This window comes from Cupressus sempervirens, chromosome 11 (genome assembly GCF_028749045.1).
Source record: "Cupressus sempervirens isolate cs-2001-9-10 chromosome 11, ASM2874904v1, whole genome shotgun sequence".
NCBI classification, from domain to species: domain Eukaryota; kingdom Viridiplantae; phylum Streptophyta; class Pinopsida; order Cupressales; family Cupressaceae; genus Cupressus; species Cupressus sempervirens.
In genome coordinates, this window is record NC_143128.1 from 651,832,744 (window position 1) to 651,856,471 (window position 23,728).

Genomic DNA, 23,728 nt, shown 5'->3' on the forward strand with positions numbered 1-23,728 from the left:
GATGATTTAGTAAATCATTGTTAGGGAAATATTGAGCCTTTTTCTTGAGCATTATTTTAAATGGAAAGACATTAAAAAAATGTATGATAGATTTTGGTGCATAGAATATAGTGATACATTTTGAGGTTATGGAGAAGTTAGGATTAAAGGTAGACACCACCAAAGGTATATTTTGTACTATGGACTAGAGAGAAGTTATTGTCATAGGGACAATAACTGCTTTGACTTATAAATTTTCTTCCTATTCTAATAAAGAATTAACAATTAGTATTTTAGTTCTACACATTCCACCCTGATATGGTACGCTATTGTCTAGCAAATGGAGTGCAGTAATGGGTGGAAGCCTCCAATGTGATTTATCTCATGGGATATTTCATATTGATGACAAGTTAGTCAAAATTAACAGAGAACCAAAAAGTATTTATATGATTGACTAAAATGTTGATGATGAGATGACATATTTTTTAGATATTGTTATTAATTAATTCAAAGTTGAGGTCCTCATTTTAGAAAAGGAGTTTTCTAAACCACCTATTGTAGTGGAGGTTGAAGAAAAATCAAAGAAGGGGGACTTGTGGACTATGTATTTTAATGGAGCATGCTGCAAGGATGGATCTAGAGTAGGTATTATTTTAATTTATTTTTATGGAATTAATTATAGGTTTTCTTTCACCTTAAGTTTTTTATGTACCAATAATGTTGCAGAATATGAGGCTTTAGTGTTAGGTTTGAGATTAGCCTATAAACATGGGATTAAATGTTTGCATATGGTTGGTGATTTTTAATTGGTTGTTTCTCCAATTAAATTGGTGTATGTTTCTAAGAAAAAAAAAGTTAAACCAATGTAGAAATGATGTATGGGACATAATAGAAAACTTTGATGCATTTGGGATATCTTGGGTAGAAATAAGTAACAACAAGATGGCTGATCTATTAGAAAATATTGCTCTAAAACCTAATGATGTCACATTTTCTAGTATATCAAAATAAGAAGTATAGATGAGACCATCTACCTTTGATAACATTTAAAATTGGCAAGTTTTTGAGATTGACGGAGATATCTTGAGACTCCTAAATTGTGAGGACTAGTTTTGGGGTTAAGAAATCGATTGTTCTACATTAGTTGAAATAGAAGAAGGTAAGGATACTATCTTTTGAAAAGAGGTGGTTAAGCTTTAAAAAAAAAAATTCCCAAAGGACTAGTGGTATTGGAAATTGTCTTTGATAATCATGATAGATCCAACTTGAATACTAAGGAACATGATGCTAAATATTTAGAAGAAGTAATCTTGAGATAGAGGATACACCAAAAAAGGTATATATTGGTAAGAGATTGTCTCCTAGAGTTAGAAAAGCCCTAATCATTTTGTTAATAAAATATAGACATGAATTTTCTTAGTCTTTTGATGACTTAAAGGCCTATAGAGAAGATTTATATAGCATTACCAGATCCACATCATCCTCATATCATCCTCAAGGGAATGGACAAGTAGAGTCCAACATTGAAAGTTTTTTGAAGATCGTTAAAAATATTTTTAGTACAAACAAGATGGCTTGGGATTCCAAGTTACCCTTAGCAGTATGGGCTAATAGAGTAATGGTGAAGAAGGCAATAGGTTGTGCACCTTTTGACTTAGTTTATGAAATATAAGACAGGTTACCATAGAACAATCTAAATAGAATGTATAAATTTATAAACCAATATGATGATGATGTAACAAATGAATTATAGATAAGACTTGATGAGATTCTGCAATTGGATGAAACTAGAAAAGAGGCTTCTGCAAGAATTGCAAAGTTGCAATTACAAGAAAAACATTTATATGATAAAAAGGCATAAAAAGGGAAATTTGAGTCAGAAAACTTAGTACTACTTTGGAATGATAGAATGGAGGATAAGGGTAAACATGGGAAATTTGATCCCATTTGGCTTGGCCCATATATAAATCATGAAAAGTGGGGATAGGATTCTTATTTAAGCAAAGAATTATCAGGAGGTATTCTAGAATTACTAGTTCATGGATGATTTTTGAAGAAGTACTTCTGCCAAAGGAACTTCCTATTCCATGAACAATAGTTTTAGGGATCTATACATATGTAAGTACTATAAATTTATGTAAATATGTTGTGTTGTTCCCCGATTTGATCAGATGTTGTTCTCTGATTATTTGTCACCTTGTCAAGTATGTGGTTTGCTCTTCCAAAAATGTTGAATTCTTACATGGGTGCTTTCTATCCATTATCCCTAGACAGAGCCACTAATGGCTTGTATTTTCACCATTAAAAAAAAAATGAAATTTATTATGAAAATCATGTGAATGTGTGAAATTAGGGTTTCCATGTATTCTATTATAAATTTTTTATAGGAAAAACTCTAAATTGGTTAACATATGCACTTGGTTGGGTTAAGATTTTTACTTATCCTTTATAACTCAAGGTCATGTGAAAATGTCTTAAACATGTCATGAACCTAGCTAAAAAAATTATCCTTTAGTTGAAATTTTAATTTTCCTAAGGCTTATATTTGAGTAGGAAGGTGTAAGAAATAATGGAAATATTCTATATTCTTCCTCGATCTCACGACTAAGTGTGAGCATAGCATTGTAAAAGTTATTGTTCAAGTGTTCTGACCCTACACCTAAAGACTCAAGAGTATCATTGTAAGTTTGTTTTGGTAAACTTCAAAATGTGTACCAACTTTATGCTTATGTCTTGAGCATAAAATCATAAGTTTATTATTTAAAGGTAAAAGTTTCTCCCAGTCATATGTTCTAAGGGTTGAGCATAATATCATAAGCCAAAGTCCTTAAGTCTTAAAATGAGTCTCAAAAATGTGTTTCAAAGGAAATCATAAGTGTTTAAGTCATGTTACAAGATTCATCCAAAGATACACTTAGGTCTTGAGCATAAGTACATAAAAGGTATTTCCATTAGGGTGTAAAGTCTCTTGATCTTACATTCCAAAGGAAATCATAGAATCGTAAATATGTTGTAAACGTTGTTCAATGCTATGACTAAAGGCTAGATATAAAACTATAAAGTTCATTTTGATGCTTCCTAAAGTTACAAAGAAGTTGAATGTAAGATCAAAGGATCATTCTCCAATAGTTTTGATGCTATGATGAAGTGATGCTAACCGCCAGTGTAAGTTCATGGCTTAAAAGGTGTTTAAAAGTAAAGGTCCATGACTATGCGATAAACTTTTGAGTGTAAGATCAAAGGTCTATGGCAATAGGGTTCATAGGGTTACAATGAAAGGAGAAATCTAGTGAAGTGTAAGATAGGAACCTTAAAGAGATAAAAGTGTATAAAATGATTTCATAGAATATGAAAAGAACAAGGGTCTCTAGCCAATCAATTTTTTTGGCATAAAATAAGAAGTCTTATTTGGTTGTTAACATCACCAAAAATCCTAAAGTGACACTCTTATTGTAAAATTTGAATCCTCCTACATGTAGACATTTAATGGATTAAATGAAGTTGATGGAACGTGCTCTTACATAAAGACATTCTCTGTGATCAAGAAAAGTACTAGTTGCCAAAATCAAAAGAGACTATTGAGTTGCAAAGTGTTTAAGCTATCAAATAGCTAACTTTTTTCTTAAAAATTTTAGAATCTAGGGTCTATTTGTAGATAAAATATGTTTGAAGATGGAGGTGATGAGGGGCATTCCAAAGATGTAGAGGTAGTTCAAGCATTGGATTCAAAAATGGGCAAAACCAAGCATAGGAAACCAAATATATATGTAGATGAATGGGCTCAGCTCCTACTAGATCAAATGCTATTTTGGAAAATGATCCTAGATTTAGTGATCCCTATAAGTATTGTAGAGATTCCATATGCCCAGACACAAATGGGTACTAGCTATTTGTATTTTTCTATAGCAATAGATTTAAGAAGCCACTAGCCTCGAACCCAAGGTGGAGAAATTTGCAAAATCTCATCTTCCCTTAGGTGTATCTAGATGTATATTTACTAAAATCCCTCATAGCATCCTATAACCCTACAAAAAAATCCTTCCACAAGAAGGATGGAAGTGTATTATGTACATTGGAGCTTTTGGGCTTGAAGGTTGAATGAGCATAGAGGTGGATATCTAAGACTTTCAAGAGAAATTCAAGAGGAATGACAAGTTTTATATAGGCAGGGTGATGATCCACCACATTCCATAAGAGCTAAAATTAGTTGGAGACATCCCTAAGAAAATAGATAAGATGCTCCCTATGAACAAGTTCTAGAATTATATGCAGAACATGATTAATGGCTTACACAAGGAACTTGGGAGTGATGGTTCTGATATGGTGTATGGAGGACCTTACCTCATTGACCTTAATATTCAATATCCTTTTACAAACATTGAATATGATTATGTGAAACTACATCATTCAAAAAATAAAAGAACATATTGATACTACCTAGAGGGGGGAATTTTGAAACTTAAAAGTCAATCACTATTCACTTTTGATGCATTTGATTTTGTACATAATATTAGCTACTTTAGCATAGATTTTATTGATCAAACTTTAGACCTTGATGGAGATCTTCCATTGCAACTCTAGACCTAGGTATGGGATATACACTACCCTTACTCTAGCTCTATATCATTTTTTTATAATTTTAGTTATGTTGTTATGAACATGCTAGGTGGCCAACAAGATACACTTCCAAAAATTGTAAGAAGAGTGTTGAGGCATGTTTATATAAAATATATTGCTCTGCTAGATCATAGCTAGGGAGATGCATTTTTATTTCAAAATATTTTAGTCATCAGATTTTATGCTTGTCCCCAACCCCCACACATATTTCCAAGATATATACCTAGTAGGTAATGAATAATAGAATTCTTATGGCAACTCATCATGATGGATAGGGAATACCTATGCTCTAAGCTACATAAGAGAACATTTTGTTATAATTCTTTTAGAATAACTGAGAGAGGGGGTGAATCAGTTATTCAAGGTCCAATGCCACTTTTTCGACAAATCCTTAATAGCACATAACTAAAACTATCATACATGCAATTTGAACATTTAAAAAACTATGAAAATTAAACATGCATCACACCATAACACTAAGCATTTAATAACCCAGAAACCCTCCAGGAATAAGAAGGTAAAACTGGAGTGGGGATGATACCCACAAAAATAATTGCGCAATTGATTTCAACCACTTCTAATGGTCTACCTTATTAAAGACCTGCCCTGTTAAAGGCTACAACACATTGTTAAATGTGATCTTGTTAGAGGATTTCGCCATACTATTAGGAATGGGCCTGGTTAAAGGACTTTGGAACATTCACTTGGAATGTCACCCTGTTAAAGGATATACAACGTGGCTATCAAACCAACCTAAGTCCATAGGATTTATCTTAACTATTATAATTGCTAGAGAGTAACAATGATGACTTTTGATCTAATACAACTTACAACATATCTTGCAGATTACAGATCACACTTTGGTTCAATCCTTTGCTTGGCTTTAATCACTGTAGCTCTAAAAGCTTTTCATCTCAAGCTTCATCAACTTGAGTCTTCTTACTCATCATACCAATGCAATCATATCTATGGTCACCTATCAAAGCAAAGCATCTATGCTCTCTTTTACCTTAGCACCTTCTTCAGCACTTCATAATTTCATGCTTGACCACCACTCTTTGCTTCGTGACCTTCAGACTTCTTAAATAGAAATATGGAATACCATTCCCACTTGATTCTCCCTTTGCAACTTCAGGGTTTCAATGGATTAGGTAAGATACAATGTATCTATCCCATATTTTTCTCTTATCTAGAAACTTCATTTAGAATCCAATTGTATTTGTCAAAAAATGTTTTACATAGTGTTCTATGCCACTAGTTCATCATTCTTATCTTCTATCTAATTCATAGAATTCTAGATAACTACCATGTCGGCTCAGATCTAACAAAACTTCAATTTTCAAAATAATGCAGCAACTCGGCATTATTTATTTACTGATGCTCGGCACTAAAAGAAATTCTATGAAACTCAGCACTTATATCTTGCTCAGCATTTGAAAACTTACTCGGCACTTATATGTTGCTCGGCACTTGAAAACTTACTCGGCGCCTATTTCTTTTCTGCTACTCAGCACCTAATCTTCACTTGGCACCTGAAGACTACTCAGCACCTAAAGACCACTGGGCATACACTAAGTTGAACTTTTCTCAGCTTCAACTAAGAATTTGTTCAGCACTAACTAGCTTGCTCATCTCTTGATCTTTGATATGTCTTGGTGTGTCCATCCTCTATGTCTTAGAGTATGTCATCAATACACTATTTCATCAATGGCTTAGTTGATCCTTATACTTCATTACAACATCATAACTTCAACCTTTCTATAGGTACTCTAGTTACATCTTATTGATTGCCACCTCCTTGTCAATCAACCAACTTATAGTATTTGGATCACTAAAGAAATTGTCATTCCTGCAAGTAGCAAGTTTGACATCAATGACAAAACAATGATTGAAAACATTCTTTACCAATTTCATTACTCTTCATTCATGAGCTTTTCAATCATTTCCAACACATTTTTGTATAGATGTTTTAAAATTAGTGACTTTACAATTGGAAAACAATCCATTGATCAAATTCATGAGTTCTTTAGACATCATAATTTATCTTCTAAACCATTCAAAATGTATGATCCTAAGAATGTAGTTGGGAATGCTCTAAAAGAAATCAAAAATTATATTATCCCAAATAATATGGAATTTCCTCAAGAAGTACCAATCAGAAATAATTTGATTAAGAGTAATGTGGAGCATAGACTAAGAAATTTTGAGGATATTCAAAGGGTAGAAAGAGGATTGAAGAAGAATGCCCTGATTACAAGGGGTTTTTCTTAGAAGTTGCCTACATTTTTAGGCTTGAATATTTATTGCAGCCCAATTATCATATTATGTATCAATTTTCAAAATACCTAGGAGAAGAAGATAGAGTAAATCTAGGCTCTCATGAACCAGATGTAGAACTAGAAGAAGAAGATGATTAGCCTGAAACATCTGCACGCATGGAAAAGGGGAATAAAAGGAAGAAGGTTGTTTGTATTCCTAAAAATATTAAAGAGTGTACATTGTAATTAATTTCTAGTAGAAGCCAATACTTTTTTGACATAAGATATATCTTGCTACAAGAGAGAGTGAAGGAAGGTTAAATCTATTGAGAATGGATTGAAGAAGTTAATAAAAGAAGATAATTGTTTACAAAGATTGTTGAACGAGACTATGTGTTTCAATATTTTTTTGTCATATTTTTTGGTAGGACAATTGCTTATAAGATTCAAGTACTATCACTTAGTTGATTGATGAAGAGGATTTCATCGAAAGATATAACAATAGCATCTAGAGGAAAGGTTGAGTTATGATTATGTAATGAAAAACAAGAATTAGATAAGACAATGATAATATGATGCATTGATAATCTACTTAAGGTTATAAATGTTGGCTACACTAAGAAAGACTAGAAGAACAAGTGATAGTAGGTGTAGGTGTCGAGCGAAGTCAATGCAAGCCGAGCAGAAAATCAGTCGGCACTGAGTAAAAGAAAATTCTAGTGGATGCCAAGAAAGATAGTCGATTCCAAGTAAAACTTAGTTGATGCCAAGCACTAGTAAATTTTAGAGGATACTGAGTAACATAGTGTGTGTGGAGCGTTAGAATGTTTATAATGTCAAGCTGCAACATTATTTCAATGATTGTGGATTCAATGAATTTGAACTGACAAGTTTATTTTCTTGGATTTTGTGAACCAGGTGGAAGATAAGGTTGATGAGGTGGTGGCATAGAATTTTAGATAAACCATTTTGAGGCAAATTCAAAGTGGATTCTAGAGAAGTTTCTAGAAGAGATATCGAATATGGGGTAGATACATTTTATCCTACCTAATCCATCCAAACCCTAAATCGGATGATGGAGAATGAGTGGAAAAATATCTTAATTTCCTATTTATAGGAATGGTTGGTATTGAAGCAAGGTTGTCATGTCCAATAACCTAAGGAAGACAAGGAGTCAAGAAGTTTTGCTTCATCAAATGACCTAAGAGAAGAGTCTATAATGGCATGTTCAACAAGAAGGCTTAAGGAGATATATGGTTGAAGGGTGAACAAGCTATCAGAGTTGCAATGAGAGAAAGCCAAGTAGAATGGAGGAATGAACAAAGATCTATAATATAAAAATGAAGTTGTAAGTTGTATCAGATCAAGCCTTACTATTACTCTCTAACAATTGTATCTGTCTAGGGTAAATGGTTTGGATTAAGATTGAACTAATAGTCATTTGTAAATCCTTTAACTAGGTGAAATTCCAAGTGAATGGTCTAAAGTACTCTATCAAGGCTCACTCCGAACAGGGTGATTGAAATCCTTTAACAAGGTCAAATTTAACAATGTGTATTGTAACCTTTAATAGGGTTGGCCTTTCATTGGGCATCACTTTAGAAAAGTGAAAAGAGTAGCATGTTACTAGTGATTTTTCCCAAATTGGGTTTACACATAAATCATTGTGTTATGTATGTTGATGAATCTCTTATGTTTCATGCTTTACATTTATGCAAGTTGATTTGATAGTAACCTACAAGTTTTAAGTGATTGCATAATCTTATGGATGTATGCATGACTATAAATGTTTTATGGGTTCACTAAGCTATGAAAAGTTTTATTTATACATCTGGAGCTTGGATAACTAATTCAACCCCATCCTTAGTTATTCTAAAGAATTCAAACAATTGGTATCAGAGCTATCAGCTTAAGAGGACTAGTTTGAAGGTACTAGAAGCACAAAGATCAAGATGTCAAAAAGAAATGTATCCAAGCTCAATAGAGATAACTTTCTTTCATGGAAAAGTTTGATGAAGCTATACCTTGGATGACTTGGAGATCATGCACAAACTAAAATTACAATGGAACATGTCAATCTAGCAGGAGTCCTAACTGCTGAGGATATGAAGAAGAAGAAAGAACACAATCAGGTGATGTTGGAGATTTCCTCTATCCTAAGTTAGGCTGAATTTGATCATATCAAAGGTCTTAATAGTGCAAAGAAAATGTGGGATGCCTTAACCACTATCTATGGAGGAGACACTTATGTTCAAAGAGCCAAATTTGAGAGTCTCAAAGGTAAGTTTGATTATATAAAAATGGAAGAAGGTGAGAATATTGCTCAATATGTTGCTAGGATAAAACAAGTTGTTAGTGCAATAAAAGGTGCTACTGGTCAGATAGATGACAATATTGTGCTAAGAAAAGTCTTGAGAACACTATTGCCTATTTATGCTATTAGAGTTTCTACAATTCAAGAACTAAGATGTATTCCAGGAAATAATCTAACCCTTGAAGGTTTGGTAGGTAGACTCACTGCTTTTGAGCTATCTAACTTTGATAATTACAAACCTAAAAATCTTGAATCTACCTTCAAAGCTAAGTTGTTATTGAAAGAATCTAAATAGCCCAAGTAGAAGAAGAGGAGAAAGATAAAATATGTATCTAGTGATAGTGATACATATGAGGAAGATGTTGAACAACTGGAAGCACTACTGGCAAGAAGATTCCATAGAGGTAAAGGCAACTTCAAAGGTAAGTTACATATCATTTGTTTCAATTGCAATGAGGTTGGTCATATTGCTACTTGATGTAGATAGAAGAAGAACTAAAAAGGTCGTGACAAGTACAAAAATAGAAGAGAACATGAGAGAAAAGATTACAAAGACAAAGGCAAGAAGACATGCTACATAGTTGAAAAGGAAACAAAAGATGAATCTGATGAACATGATGATGAAGTGGTGTATGTTGCAATGAAGGAAAAATTTGATAAAGAAGAGGCAACTACACTTGTGACTTGTGAAAACAAAAATGACAAATGGATCATTGACAATGGATGCTCACATTTTATGACTGGAGACAAAAGTAGGTTCATTATCTTAAATTGTTATGAAGGAAATAGTGTAAGATTTGGTAATGATGCACCATTTTTTATAAAAGGAAAAGGTTCTATCAAGCTCACATATAAGATACTTTGTGAAAATGATTACTATGTTGAATGACTCAATTATAATCTTTTGAGTGTGTCACAATTGAATAATTCAAGATGTAAGATTGAGTTTGAAAAAAATATTGCTAAGATACATGATACTGATGGGAAATTGATTGGAAAGTGTGATCAAACTAGAAGTAATCTATTATACCTTGATATAGAGGATGCTACTTGTCTTGTTGTAAGATTTTACAATGTATGGCTATGGCACAAGAGGTTATGTCATGTTAAATTTGATAACTTGGTTAGTATCAGTAACATGAAGAAAGTTAAAGGTTTGCCTAAATTGAACAAACCTGACAATACAATGTGCAACCAATGTCAGGTAAAATGAAAAATTCAAGCTTTAAGAGTAAAGCTTATACCTCTAAATAAATACTAGAGATTGTTCATACTGACTTGTGTGGACCAATTGATGTGAAAAGCTACAAAGGAGATAAGTATATTATGTTATTTGTTGATGATTATTAAAGAATGATGACAGTCATGTTTCTAAAACAGAAATTTGATGCTTTTCAAATGTTTAAATGGTACTTAGCAAGAGTTGAGAAGGAAATAGGTAAGAGCCTAAAATGTTTGAGATCAAATAGAGGAGGATAATTCACATCAAATGAATTTCAGCTGCTCTATAATGATAGAGGAATCAAAAGACAGACATCTACACCTAGAACCTCACCACAAAATGGTATTGCTAAAAGGAGAAATATGTCTACAATAGACTGTGTTAGAACACTCATGATGGAGAAGAATGTTGCTTTGAAATACTAAAGAGAAGTTGTAAGTATAGCTATATATACTTTGAATTATGTGCAAGTCAAGAAAGGTACTCATTCTACACCTTTTGAACTATGGTATGGACACTCACCCTATGTAAAATATTTTAAGGTATTTGGTGTTGGTCTCAAATTGGTATTGACAATTGAGTGTCAACACACTTTAGAAATTTTCTTAGTTGAAGTCAAGTATAATACAAATGCCGAGTTATAGTATGTGTTGAACAAGAAATTCAAAAAGTGTCGAGTTACAATAGATGTCGAGCAGATAGAGAGTACCGAGCAAGTTTCAATTGTCAAGTGACAAATAGATGCCAAGCAAGACAAAATTCTTATATGTGTCAAGCATCAGTAATCAGTAAGTGTTGAGTAACATAGAATCAGCATAAGAGTTTGTGCCCTCACAAACTTAGATGTAAACCATTTTTGAGCTGACACAAGATAAATCTCGAAGGATTAAAAGATAAGATCAAATCTTTTTAATTCCCTATGAAATCAACATGCAGCTAATCAAAAAAATGGAAAGATTTGAGTGAGAAAGATGGATGATCTCAATCGTAGATTTATACCTAACCCTAAGTCATGAAACCTTTTTAAGGAGGTTGAGGCCCCCTAATTCAGTAGAGAGGATGAGAGAGTATGAGAGGGTATGTGAGCAGAGAATGCATGCAAGAAGAGAATGCTAGCAAAGTTTGAAGGAAGTGAAAGGGGTGTAAAGAATTAGAAGAAGAAGGAGCATTGCATAATCATTTATTAGAATAGAGTAATAGTACTTCAAATAGGATCATATCATATCAATAAGGGTCAGATCAAGAATGGATAGAACAAGGATCTAAAATCAGCAATTAAGGATTGTAAGTCATTAGGTCATCACATTCTACTATACTTTTTAGTCATTGTATTAGGAGAATGAAAATTCTATGAAGATAGGTTGGTTTAACAGCCATATTGTAAATCCTTTAACAAGGTGACATTTCAAGTGAATGTTTGTAAATCCTTTAGATAGGTCACTTTTAATAGGGTGTTAATCCTTTAACAAGTTAGGCATTTCATAGGGAAAACCATTGGTGATGGTCAAACTTTGTAACCTTGAAAAATTACATATTGTTATAGTGCTAAGTTTTGGGTGTCATCCCCACCCCAGTTTTACCTTCTCATTTTGGAGGGTTTCTAGGTGATCAAATATTGTGTTGTCTATTTTTATGCATGCCTTTATGTTCATGTTAATTAGAAGTGTAAGATGTGTGTATTAATTTTATTTAAAAAGGTTTTATAGCTTAATGTTTGGTACTTCTGATTCACCCTCCCCCCCTCTCAAAAGTGTTCTTCCCACTTGTAAATTCCAAAAATTGGTATTAGAGCCAAGTTCTTACAAGGAAAAGCCTTACAACTTGAAAAAAAATCTAGTAATGGAGGTCTACAAGCTTGGGAAGATTATAGAGAATTAGGCGATCGAGATACATCTTATTCTACATTCTCTGGAAGAAGCTAGGGAAGAATTTAGGAAATCCTTGAAGAGAAGAAAAGAAATCTTCATTGCTAAAAATGATACATAATACAAGAAGATTGACACCGCGAAAGTATTTTCCAATGGAGATTCTAAGGAATTTGATGCAGAAATTTTAGATCTGATGGAGAAAAGTAGAGCTAAAGCAGAAGATATTAGAACTCTCAAGATTGAACAAGAATCGCAAGCCATGATGCTTTGTGAAGTGATTGAATATAAGAAGAGAGCTATTGAAGATAAAGCTATGATAGAAGATGAAAACAGAAACCTTTCCAAAAAACTAGAAGAAAAGTCAGTTGAGCTTGCAAGAATTTCCAACACCTAACTAGCCACCCTAAGCCAAACAATGAATGCCCATCATAAGCTAAATGTCAAGGACATTGAGATCTCCACACTAAAGATGCAAAATGAACAACTGCAAAATGACTTCAGAAGAGAGAAGGAAATTGTAGAGAGCTTCAAAAAACCTAACAAATCTATCAAGTACTTTGAACAACTACTAAAATCACCAAGATCTAGCAATGACACTTTAGGACTAGGATACACCAGCACTGAAGAAGGAGAGTCATCCAAGACTGTAGAAGAAAGAAATAAAAAAGGTAAGAACACAAAACCCACTTCTCATTTTTGTGGTAAAAAGGGACATACCTCTAATGTGTGCAGGAATATGAATGCCAATCAACATGACAAACCTAAAAACATGGGTCACTATCACAAGTGCAATAAACAAGGTCATCAGGCACATGACTACAGGACTAGAACTATCAAGACACTAATATTTTAAGGTCACTGCTAAAATTGCAAGAAGTATGGACATAGAGCTTTTGAATGTAGATCAAAGCCTATGTGGACACCAAATCAACCAGAAAAGACAAATAGTCATGGACATCACTACAATTGGGACTACAATACTAGGCATAGTTGTCACTATTGTCAAGAGTATGGACACATTCCAGAGAACTGCATAAGAACACATTTTAGTGGAAGCTACAATAGATGGTTGAGCCAAAACACTTTCTTTAGTTGTCTAAAGACTGGACATATTAGCAAAATTTCCCAACTAGGTCAAAGGCACCTAATTTAGAGTTCAACAAAGGAAAAGGTGAAGTTGATGTTGAACACATCAGAGGAGAAATGAATAAAACATGGAAGAAGAAATATGGAAGTAGCACATCTGATGGAGAGATCACTTCACCCAAAAGGTTAAGTGATCACACTTCATCCAACTAAGCAAAAGAAGGTATATGAGGTTGATATTTAAATGTTTTATCATACATCAATTCCAAGATCAAATTAGTACTGAAAAGGATGTATCGGCATGAATAAAGATGCAAAGTCAAAACTTTAAAATTTTCACATTGCTACCGAGTAAGGAAAGTTGTCTTCAAATGTCAAGTTGTATGCCAAAGTCAATAGAAGCCGAGTTAGTAGTGGATGTCAAGAGAAAGGAAATTCCTATTGAAGCCAAGGAAGGGAAACTCTAGTGTATGTCAAGTGTTGGAAAATTAATGGAAGCCAAGTGAAATAGAATTACATAAGGAGCCGAGTGTACAGTTGTTTATGCACTAAGCAATAAATGCTATGAAATAAAGGGTATAAGGTCATGTTTTCAATCATTTTTCATCATCACAAACATAGAGTAAAAGTAAGAAGAGTGCAAAAATGGTTTCCAAGTAGAGATTGAAGCTTTTGTGCAAATTGAAGCCAAGATTTAGCATCTTTTTATTGATTCAAGGTATTTGCACTAGTGTTGAGCTACAAATTTAAGCCATTTTTATGTTTTGAAACCTTAGTTTGAAGAAATGGCATCTAGCTCTAGGAAACCCTAGCACAATGAGTCATTTGAAGTTCAATTGGTTAGTAATGAAGTGAAACAACCCAATTTTAGACCAATTCCTAAAGTTTCTTATAAGAACGACCCTACCAGAGCTTTATCCATTATTCTGCCCAAAGTTGTGATGGTGCAAGATGTTAGGAGATGTTATAACTACAAAATTGGAGCTATTGGTGATATGGAAATTAGATAAGCATATAATAAACTATGTGAGAATGGGGTATTGAAAGAAGAGTTTCAAATCTAGGGCATGGGCTTAACCCATGCCCTAGATTTCCCTATAGTATTCAAGATGGAATGGGTAAAAAATGTGTTAAGTAGAATACATGATGGAAGCATATGGTTAGAGAATGGACTTATCAAATTGCGAAAAAAGAATTATACATAAGGTAATCGGGTATCCAACCCTAGAATGGCCAAAAACCCTAAGGAGTGATTCTAAAGAAGCAATAGAGAATAACACTAGAGCAAAATGGAACAAGAGAGGAATCACAATTGACACCATCAAGGATACTCTTGTGGAATTTTCTATTAGAGTCATATCTCATAAATTTTACTAGTCAAGTCGACTCAATAGTGTACCTTGTATTGTAGTAGACGTGGGATACAAAATTGTTAAGGAACATACTTATGATCTAACTAAATTGCAATTGCAACAGATTATGGAGAATTTGGGAGCTATACGAAGGTCCAAGGGAGCTCAATATAAATTTGGAGATATTTTGATATGTACATTCTTTTATGTTTAGAATGAATTCCCCTCTTTTGGAAAGGTAAGCTGCAAAATAGACGAGTCAATAGTAGTATAGGTCAATGAATACATAGAGCAAATGTGGGAAAATTTTGAAACTTTAATGACCAACTACTTTGAAGACTTTAAGAAGTCAATGAAATATAGATTAAGGATACCTATCTCTCTTGTTGAACATCATATCAATGACATATGTTTCTTAGTAGAAATTGATTTCACATATATCCAAGCAGTAGTACCAAGGGTGAGATGGTTGAGGCCACTTGGATATGAAATAAATATTGATGAGGCATCAACAGAAATCATAGCATTGCTAGTACAAGATATTGATAAAAGTGCTCAACCCTTTGGCACTTATGATGTTGTTTGATCAAAGGTGGACATGGAACTAAAAATAGCTTCAATTATGAAAAAGAAAGATAAACTAGTGAAGAAGCTCAAGGCTAAATTTGGTGAAGGCATAGCAGAAGGTGAGGAAGATGATGAAGAGGCAGATGATGATGAAGAAGAATAGGATCAAGGGCCACTTGCATTGACCCAAGGCATGGGAGAAGATGTAGAAGAGCAAGAAGGTGTCGAGGAGGAAGAGGAAACCAAAGAAGTACCTACCAAACCAGTTGCCAAGCCCAAGAAAGTTTCTAAGCCTAGCCTAGTAAAGCCTACCACAAGGGCTAGTACAAGAGCCACATCAAAGAAGGCCAAGGAGCAAGAAAATAAGAAGGCCACTGACTAGGAAGGTCCAACTCAGAAGAAGATGAGAATAAAATATGTGGCACGTCTTGAATCAGATGAAGAAAGAACATAATTTAATGAGATCATTCAATTCAGAGTGGTAAGTCACACGTCTAAGTCTGATTTGGAAGACATATGTGATGACATTAGGGATAATGTAGACTTGTTAGGCTTAAAAGGTATTGATTTTAATAAGTTGACTAGAGAGGAACAAAACATGGTTGAAGATTCAGTTTATACCATGATGGAAAAGTTCAAGAACACTCCACTTGAACTTGAAAATAAAATGCCTAAGGAGTTATATTCTATTGTAGAAAATAAATGGCATTACTACCTCAATATGGAAAAAGAAATAAGAGAGTCAACATTGGCTCAGGTAATGCCAAAACTTACTAAAGGAAAAATTAGTAAGGCAAATAAGAAACATGGGAACAAATTTGCACCAAAGTATAAAGCCTTTAGTATTTTACTGAATAAAATTGAAGATGTTGTGAAAAGGTCCACACAAATGTAGAAGTTAATTTATGGCTTGACAACTATGAAAGAAGGAGAAGTAGATCCATTTGAGGGAAGAAAAAATGAAGAAAAAGAAGAGGAAAATGATAAGAAAGAAGAAGGAGAAAAAGAAAAGGAAGATGTTATAGTGGAGAAGGAAACACAAAAAGGTGATATGGCAACTATTGAGGAGAAGCAACAAGAAGAGTGTGCAAGACACACAATTTCGACCACCTAGTCCTCCACATGTAACTCCCACACCTACAGATACAGTAACTATTCAAGATGTTCTTGACAATTCTAGTTAGAACATAAATCCACTAACTACAGAGGATCTTAAAAAGATTCTTCACTAGACTACACTACAAGCACAATTGTGTACAAATCCAATCTTGGTGAGTGTGGAAGAATTACAAAAGCTAGTAGAAGACATAACAAGGGATAAGGTGAATCCACAAGAACCACCTTCTCATATCCCAACAACCATGAGTGGACAATGCCAAGAGCAAGCTACACAAGATACATCAGCCAAGGTTGATTCCACAATACTTGTCACTACAACTACCAAGGAGTCAGTAAAGGATCAAACAGGATAGATGGATACCTCTATCTCTATAGTGCAAGTACAAGGTGCACCCCCAAAGATCACTATAATTGACAAGGAAGGAAAAGAGGAGGAGACCCCAAAGGAGAAGGAGCAAGATGCAATATAAACATTAATAAATTTGCCTACAACAAGGACTCCAACAATGCCTTAGAAACCAAGTATTATTGCCATGCCACTGGGAATATATGTACTAGGCTCAAGCTCAACAAGAGTAGCAAGGGTACTTCACTATGGAGACCCTGCACTAGATGAGGACATAGTCATTCCCAAGTATGACTATGAAAATATGAACATTGATCAAATAAATGAAGTGCAAGAGGCACTTGAGAGGAAGAAGAAACAAGAGATCCTCATAAGTGAGTATAAACAAAGGCAAACTTTGATTGAAATAAAGGACATCTTTCTAGATGCTTTCAGCTTGCAAGTACCTGATGAAACTAAGCCAATCATGGAGAAACTATCTAGTATAGTGGACCAGGTACAGAATGAAGACCTTGATGCAAATGCAAAACTATTAGAATGGTCTAAAAAGAGGTTTCAAACAAAGGTGAATGAAATAATATCAAGTGAAATAGCATTATCCTAGGTGGAGCTAGCAAAGAAGATTGAAAAGGTAAAGGTAGTACTTGAGAATATATTCTCATTGTACTCATAATTGTGTGACTCATCAATTTTCACACAAGAAACTAGCCCATCGATAATGAGCTTGGAGAGAAACCTTAAAATATCAAGCATGCAACTACCTAAGGATCCAACTTAGAGTGAGAAGCATTTTCAAACTATGCTTCACACTCAAAAGGAACTAGATATACTAACTGTAGATGAGGTGAATACTAAGGCCAAGTTAATACAGATTCAATCTCCCATCGCCCCACACATGGAAATTTTGCAAAAAGAACTGGCCTATGGTAAAAAATTTATAAAGAAAGACCCCAATCTTTCTACATTGGAAGGCCTATTTTACCTTGTAGCAAAGATATCCATCCAGCTTAAATCACTAGAAATTGCACTAGACAATTGGGATGCTACTCTTAGGATAGTCATGGAGGTAAATAGATCCTTTTTGGCTAAGTATTTAGTTAATGTATAGAACCCTTTTGACATAAGTATCAACAAAGGGGGAGATAAAACAATAAAACAAAGAGGGAGACAAGGAGATAAATTTTGAGGAAGTAAGCCAAAAGGAAATTATAACTGCAAGGGAAGATGTGTGAAAGGGGGAGTAAAGCAAGAGTAGGGTAGATAGAATAGGCAGAGATAAAGAGTATCAAAATTTGTATGAGACAAATCTAGCATGAAAAGTTGTAGATACAGCATTGGCACATCATCTCAGGGGGAGTATCAAATTTTGACATATCTTCACAAAAATTTGAAGAATTTTTGAAGTTTTGTATATATGCCAAATAGATGTATATTATACTCAAAAAGATTAGATTCATTATGTATAGTTAAGTGTTTTTGACACTCATGTCAAAGGGGGAGATTGTTGGTCTCAGATTGGTTTTGACAATTGAGTGTCAACACACTTGAGAATTTTTCTTAGTTGAAGCTGAGTATAATACAGATGCAAGTTACAGTATGTGCTAAGCCAAAAATTCAAGAAGTTTCAGGTCACAATAGATGCCAAGTAGATAGATAGTGCCAAGCAAGTTTCAACTACCAAGTGACTAATAGATGTCGAGCAAGACAAAATTCTTATATGTGTCGAGCATCAATAATCAGTAATTGTCGAGTAACACAGAATCAACATAAGAGTTTGTGCCCTCACGAACTCAGATGTAAATCATTTTTGATCTGACACAAGATGAATCTCAAAGGATTAAAAGATAAGATTGAATCTTTTTAATTCCCTATGAAATGAACACGCAACCAAGCTGAAAGTTGGAAAGATTTGAGTGGGAAAGATGGATGAATCTCAATCATAGATTCATACCTAAACCCTAAGTCATGAAACCTTTTTAAGGAGGTCAAGATCCCATAATTTAGTAGAGAGGATGAGAGAGTATGAGAGGGTATGCAAGTAGAGAATGCATGCAAGAAGAGAATACTAGTGAATTTTGAGGGAAGTGAAAGGGGTGTAAAGACTTAGAAGAAGAAGGAGCATTGCAGAATCAATTATCAAAATAGAGTATCAGTACTTTGAACTGGATCATATCAAATCAATAAGGGTTAGATCAAGAATGGACAAAACAAGGATCTAAAATCAATAATTGAGGATTGTATGTCATCAAGTCATCACATTCTACTCTACTTTCTAGCCATTGTATTAGGAGAATGAAAATCCTATGAACATAGGTTGGTTTAACATCCATATTGTAAATCCTTTAACAAGGTGACATTCCAAGTGAATGTTTGTAAATCCTTTAGATAGGTCACCTTTAATAGAGTGTTAAGCCTTTAACAAGGCAGACATTTCATAGGGTAGACCAATGATGATGGTCAAACTTTGTAACCTTGACAAGTTAAATATTGTTGTAGTGATAAGTTGTGGGTGAAATCTCCACCCTAGTTTTGCCTTCTTGTTTTGGAGGGTTTCTAGGTGATCAGATATTGTGTTGTCTATTTTCATGCATGTCTTTACTTTCATGTTAATTAGAAGTGTTAGATGCATGTATTGATTTTAGTTAAAAGGGTTTTATAGCTTAAAATTTGGTACTTTTGATTCGTAGCAACCCCCCCCCCCCTCTTAGAAGTATTCTTCCCAATTGTAAATTCAAACATTTGGAAGCAAATTTTACATTCTTAAATATTTCAGGAACTGTAAACTTGATGCAAAAAGTGAAAAGGTATATTCCTTGGATATTCCACAATAAGTAAAGCTTATAAGTGTTTGAATACTAACACTAACAAAGTTGTAGAAAGTACAAATGTGAACTTTGATGAATATACAGAAGTACATGAGGTTGAACCTATGAAAGAACAAGAAGAATACAAATCATTTGTATACTTTTATGAAGGTATTTCTATTGAAGAAGATGCTACAAATCAAGCTGCAAATCAACAACAAGTTTTAGTGACTGTCGAGTCACACCCTATGAATGTTGAGTTTTATTTAGGAACTGAGCCACATTTAGATGGAGAGTCACAAAATGAAGTAAATGCGCATTCTAATTTTGAAGTTGTTGGACATGAAAGAAATGCCAAGATACCTAAAAAAGATGCACATAGTGATTCTAAAGCTAAAAGATAGAATGAAGAAATAAGAGTAGACCAAGATTGGCTAAATATGCCAAAAGACATCATCATGTTGCTCAAATCATTGGAGATAAAACTGCTAGGCCAATGACAAGAAATAGATTGAGAAGTGATACATGTTTTCTAAGCATGATGGAGCCCAAATCAATAAGAGATATATTAGAAGATGTTGGCTAGAGCAAAGCCATGGAAAAAGAGATTGAACAAATAGAGAAGAACAGAACATGGAGAATAGTAAAGCCTATTCTTGTGCTACCCCCTTTTCCCTTCCACGTAAGTAGATTTAATTCTATGAGTTCCCTAGCATGAGATACTTCTTCTTTGTGTGCAAATCCATGCACTTTCTTTAGACATGAGCTAATTTTTATAAAACACAGGGACCCAGTTCAATGCATGAGCTGCCCCATTTGATGTAGAATTCCTCTTTTTCATTGCATTGAATCTATTCCTTTCTTATAAACTAGTGGCCTCTCTCTCTTTGAATGCATGGGCCTCCATAATAGAATCTCCTTTTAACAATGGTAGACTCTCATTTTTTGGCATAGGTTGCCTCTATTTTTTGATGGTTTCCATTCGCATGGGATTTTCTTTTCCTCAACATGCCTACTCCTCTTAACTCTATCGTTGGCATCTTCTTGTTGCTATGTTTTATCTCTATTCCTAGAGTTTCTCATGAATGTAGAGCTAAGCCCATTACCTTGATGATAACCTCAACATGGAGCTTTTCATTTATAGGTGGTTCCTCCAAAGTAAATTCAAATTCTTGTTCCCACCTTGGGTCTCTATTTTTCTTTATAGGTTTGGTCTTCCTCTCTTCTCCTCTAATAAGAAGATAGACTTAAGGATTTGTATGATTTTTTCCTTCAACATCTTGGGCCTCATTTACTCTTACTACAAGCAAGCCTCCACCTACTGGTGTGACTTCTAGAGCCTTCTCAAATGCACCATCATCAGCACTTACAGTTTCATCCTTCTTAAAAGGTGTGTATATCATTTCCACAGTGATTTTCCCATGTGATATTTCATTTTGGGGGTCATTTGTTTCCATGTTTTTAAGAAGTTCACGGGTAAGATTTTTACTCTCATTTGCTGTCAATTCTTTCAAAGGGAAAATATTCATTCCCATCTTATCATGTGAACCAAACTTTTCCCTGTCGTAGACAATAACTTCTAGAACTTGAGAATCTGGATCCTTTACAGTGAAGGTGAAATCCTTGTTAAACTCTAGATTCAAGTTACTCATTTTAATTTTAGTTTTCTTTGCTAGAACCCTCTCTCCTGATAGCTTAAGTTTCACACAAAGGTACTTTCAAGGAAATTTTCCTAGGTAAATCAAGACTATTGTCGAATAATTCAATGCTAAGAAGAGGCTTTGAAGATTGATGAACTGATGGATTTGAATCATCTTTAAAAATAGCATGCATAAAATGTCCAGTAGAAGAACCAAGATATGCAGATGGTAACCTGCTTATTGCTAATTGAAGTAAACCATTCGCAAGAATTTTGATTTTCTATAATAATGTATTAAGATAAGTTTGAAACATTGTCACATCTTTTGAACACCCCAAATCCTAGCATCTTATCAATCTAGTGAAAATTAGTCGGGCCCTAAAGTGGGTCTAGCTTTAAAAAAAAAAAAATTGTTTCTGAACAACTAAACTGTAGAACTAATCCATTAAAAATCTCATACTAATTAGAAACAAGTTTGATCACCAAACCATTAACTAAATATCACTTTCCCATTAATCTACAACTTGTCGACTTTGTGCCAAGAGGTCCTTTGACTAGCCTTAAAAACTAACTAGAACACCTGATCGGGCTCTAAAAACTGGCACACTGATTCTTTGTTCTACTTTCTTGCACCATGTTGAATCTTGTCTCATGAAAAATTTGGGGTCAAAAGATATTTACCGTCAAAGTTGACCTCTTAGAACTGTCTGCAAGAAAACATGTTAGAAAATAATAAATTGGATTTAAATTTGGCTTTGAAAATTGGGCAACTTGACACTTGGGAGAACGAAAAATGGAGCATTGGTTTAGTGTCATGAAGAGAGTATAAATCTATGATTTGGGCTCATGATGAATAATAGGGCACATTTGGAAAATGGTCAAAGTAGGCTACTCAAATTTGTAGACTGGAAATAATGGCAAGAAAGCATTTTTTGCAAATGGAATTTACCTAGAAAAGTGTGCAAACGGATTCATCATGATTTGAAACTTGGTACACTTGGAGTATTTTTAGAGTACAACACAATGGTATAATCTATTTGATCTAACCTCTCATGAATTAGGAGTTATAACATCATGAACAGGGGTACTGACAAATTTGTATTTACTAACACCGGTAAAAAGTCAGAAATTGCATTTGGAATCACTTTTGAAAACTGATCAAACAGATTCGTCATAAGCTCAAATTTGAAATGTAGCAATTATCTAACCTCTAAAATGCAACTCAAAAGTAATTTTAGTATTTTGGTCAACTGGGTCTAAGTTATAACAAGTCAAATAGGGCCTTCCAGAATTCATAACTAAGTGCATCAGCATGATAGCATTAAATGACCAACTTTGAGGGATTTAAAACCTAGTCAAATAGACTCAAAATCTAAAAAATAGGTTCTCTGGTATGGACACTAGATATTCCCAAAGTGGAGTGTCATGAAACGTTACTAGGTGTGAGATATTTAGTTGCAAACACAAGCTCTTATCGTTGTTTGACACTTAGGTGCAAATGCAAATTTGGAATTTGCTCAAAACATGACTTCATGAGACGACTCAAAAAGGAAATTTATCATTGTGAAACAAGTGGAAAAACTAAATGAAAGTTGTTAGAAGCATTAAACACCTCTTAGGCCTCAAATGGAAAGCTAGGTATGCATGCATTAAAAAGCATTTATAGGGCTTAATTTCTCAATGGTACTCCAAACCAGGACTTCAATTTTGAATCCCAACAGTGGCTCTATCTTTGGATGCATGTCTCTTGTGGGCATGGAAAGGATTCAAATCTCTAGAAGAAGTAGACCACTCATAACAACTTCTCTTGAACAACTTTATTGAAAGCAGGGAAACAACTACTCCTACTATGTACAAACAATGGCCCCGGGCCACTGAACTTCAACAAAAAATTTTACCTCTGTCATAAACTTGATTTTCATTTACATCTTCTTGAGGTAAATTGAAATTATCTTTCTCCTTTGTTTCACCAAATACATCAGCACTTCCAATCACCTCATTAGGATAAACAAAACTATTATCATCATTTTCATAGTGCATGTACAAATCAACATTAATTTCTTCATGTTGCTCAGAATAAAAATATGAATTGGCATGATCATAACTAATGATATCTAACTGAAACCAATCATCACTAACTAACTCGTGGATACCTTCAACCAGAAACACAAAAGCTTGGTATTCTACTTCATTCAATGAGTTACATGAATCAGATGGTAACTCACCTTGTGCATTCGAATATGAAGAAAATGTAAAATCTGATTTCTCCTCATTTGCAATATTAGTACTCCATAAATTAGATTGAACATATGCTGCATTTTATTCACATTCTAACAAATGATTAGATACCAAATCATAAGAATCATCATGAAATTACATGTTCACAATATGCTGATCCTTATCAATTTCTTCCTCAAATAACTTACTAGAATGAACTAATTCATTAGTATTACTTTCCTCATCACATGAGCAATCTGAATGTATCTTGGCCTTATGAAAACAAGAAAAAAATGAACTAGAAATAGGCCTTGTCCCTACATTTTCATTCTCAACATAG

The 23,728-nt window shown here is 34.0% G+C and overlaps 1 pseudogene; it reads right to left on the reverse strand.

Moving 5' to 3' along the window:
• Window positions 1–20,470: 20,470 nt before the first annotated feature.
• LOC149531456 (synaptotagmin-2 pseudogene) overlaps window positions 20,471–23,728 on the reverse strand; it is a 75,570-nt pseudogene continuing 72,312 nt past the window's right edge.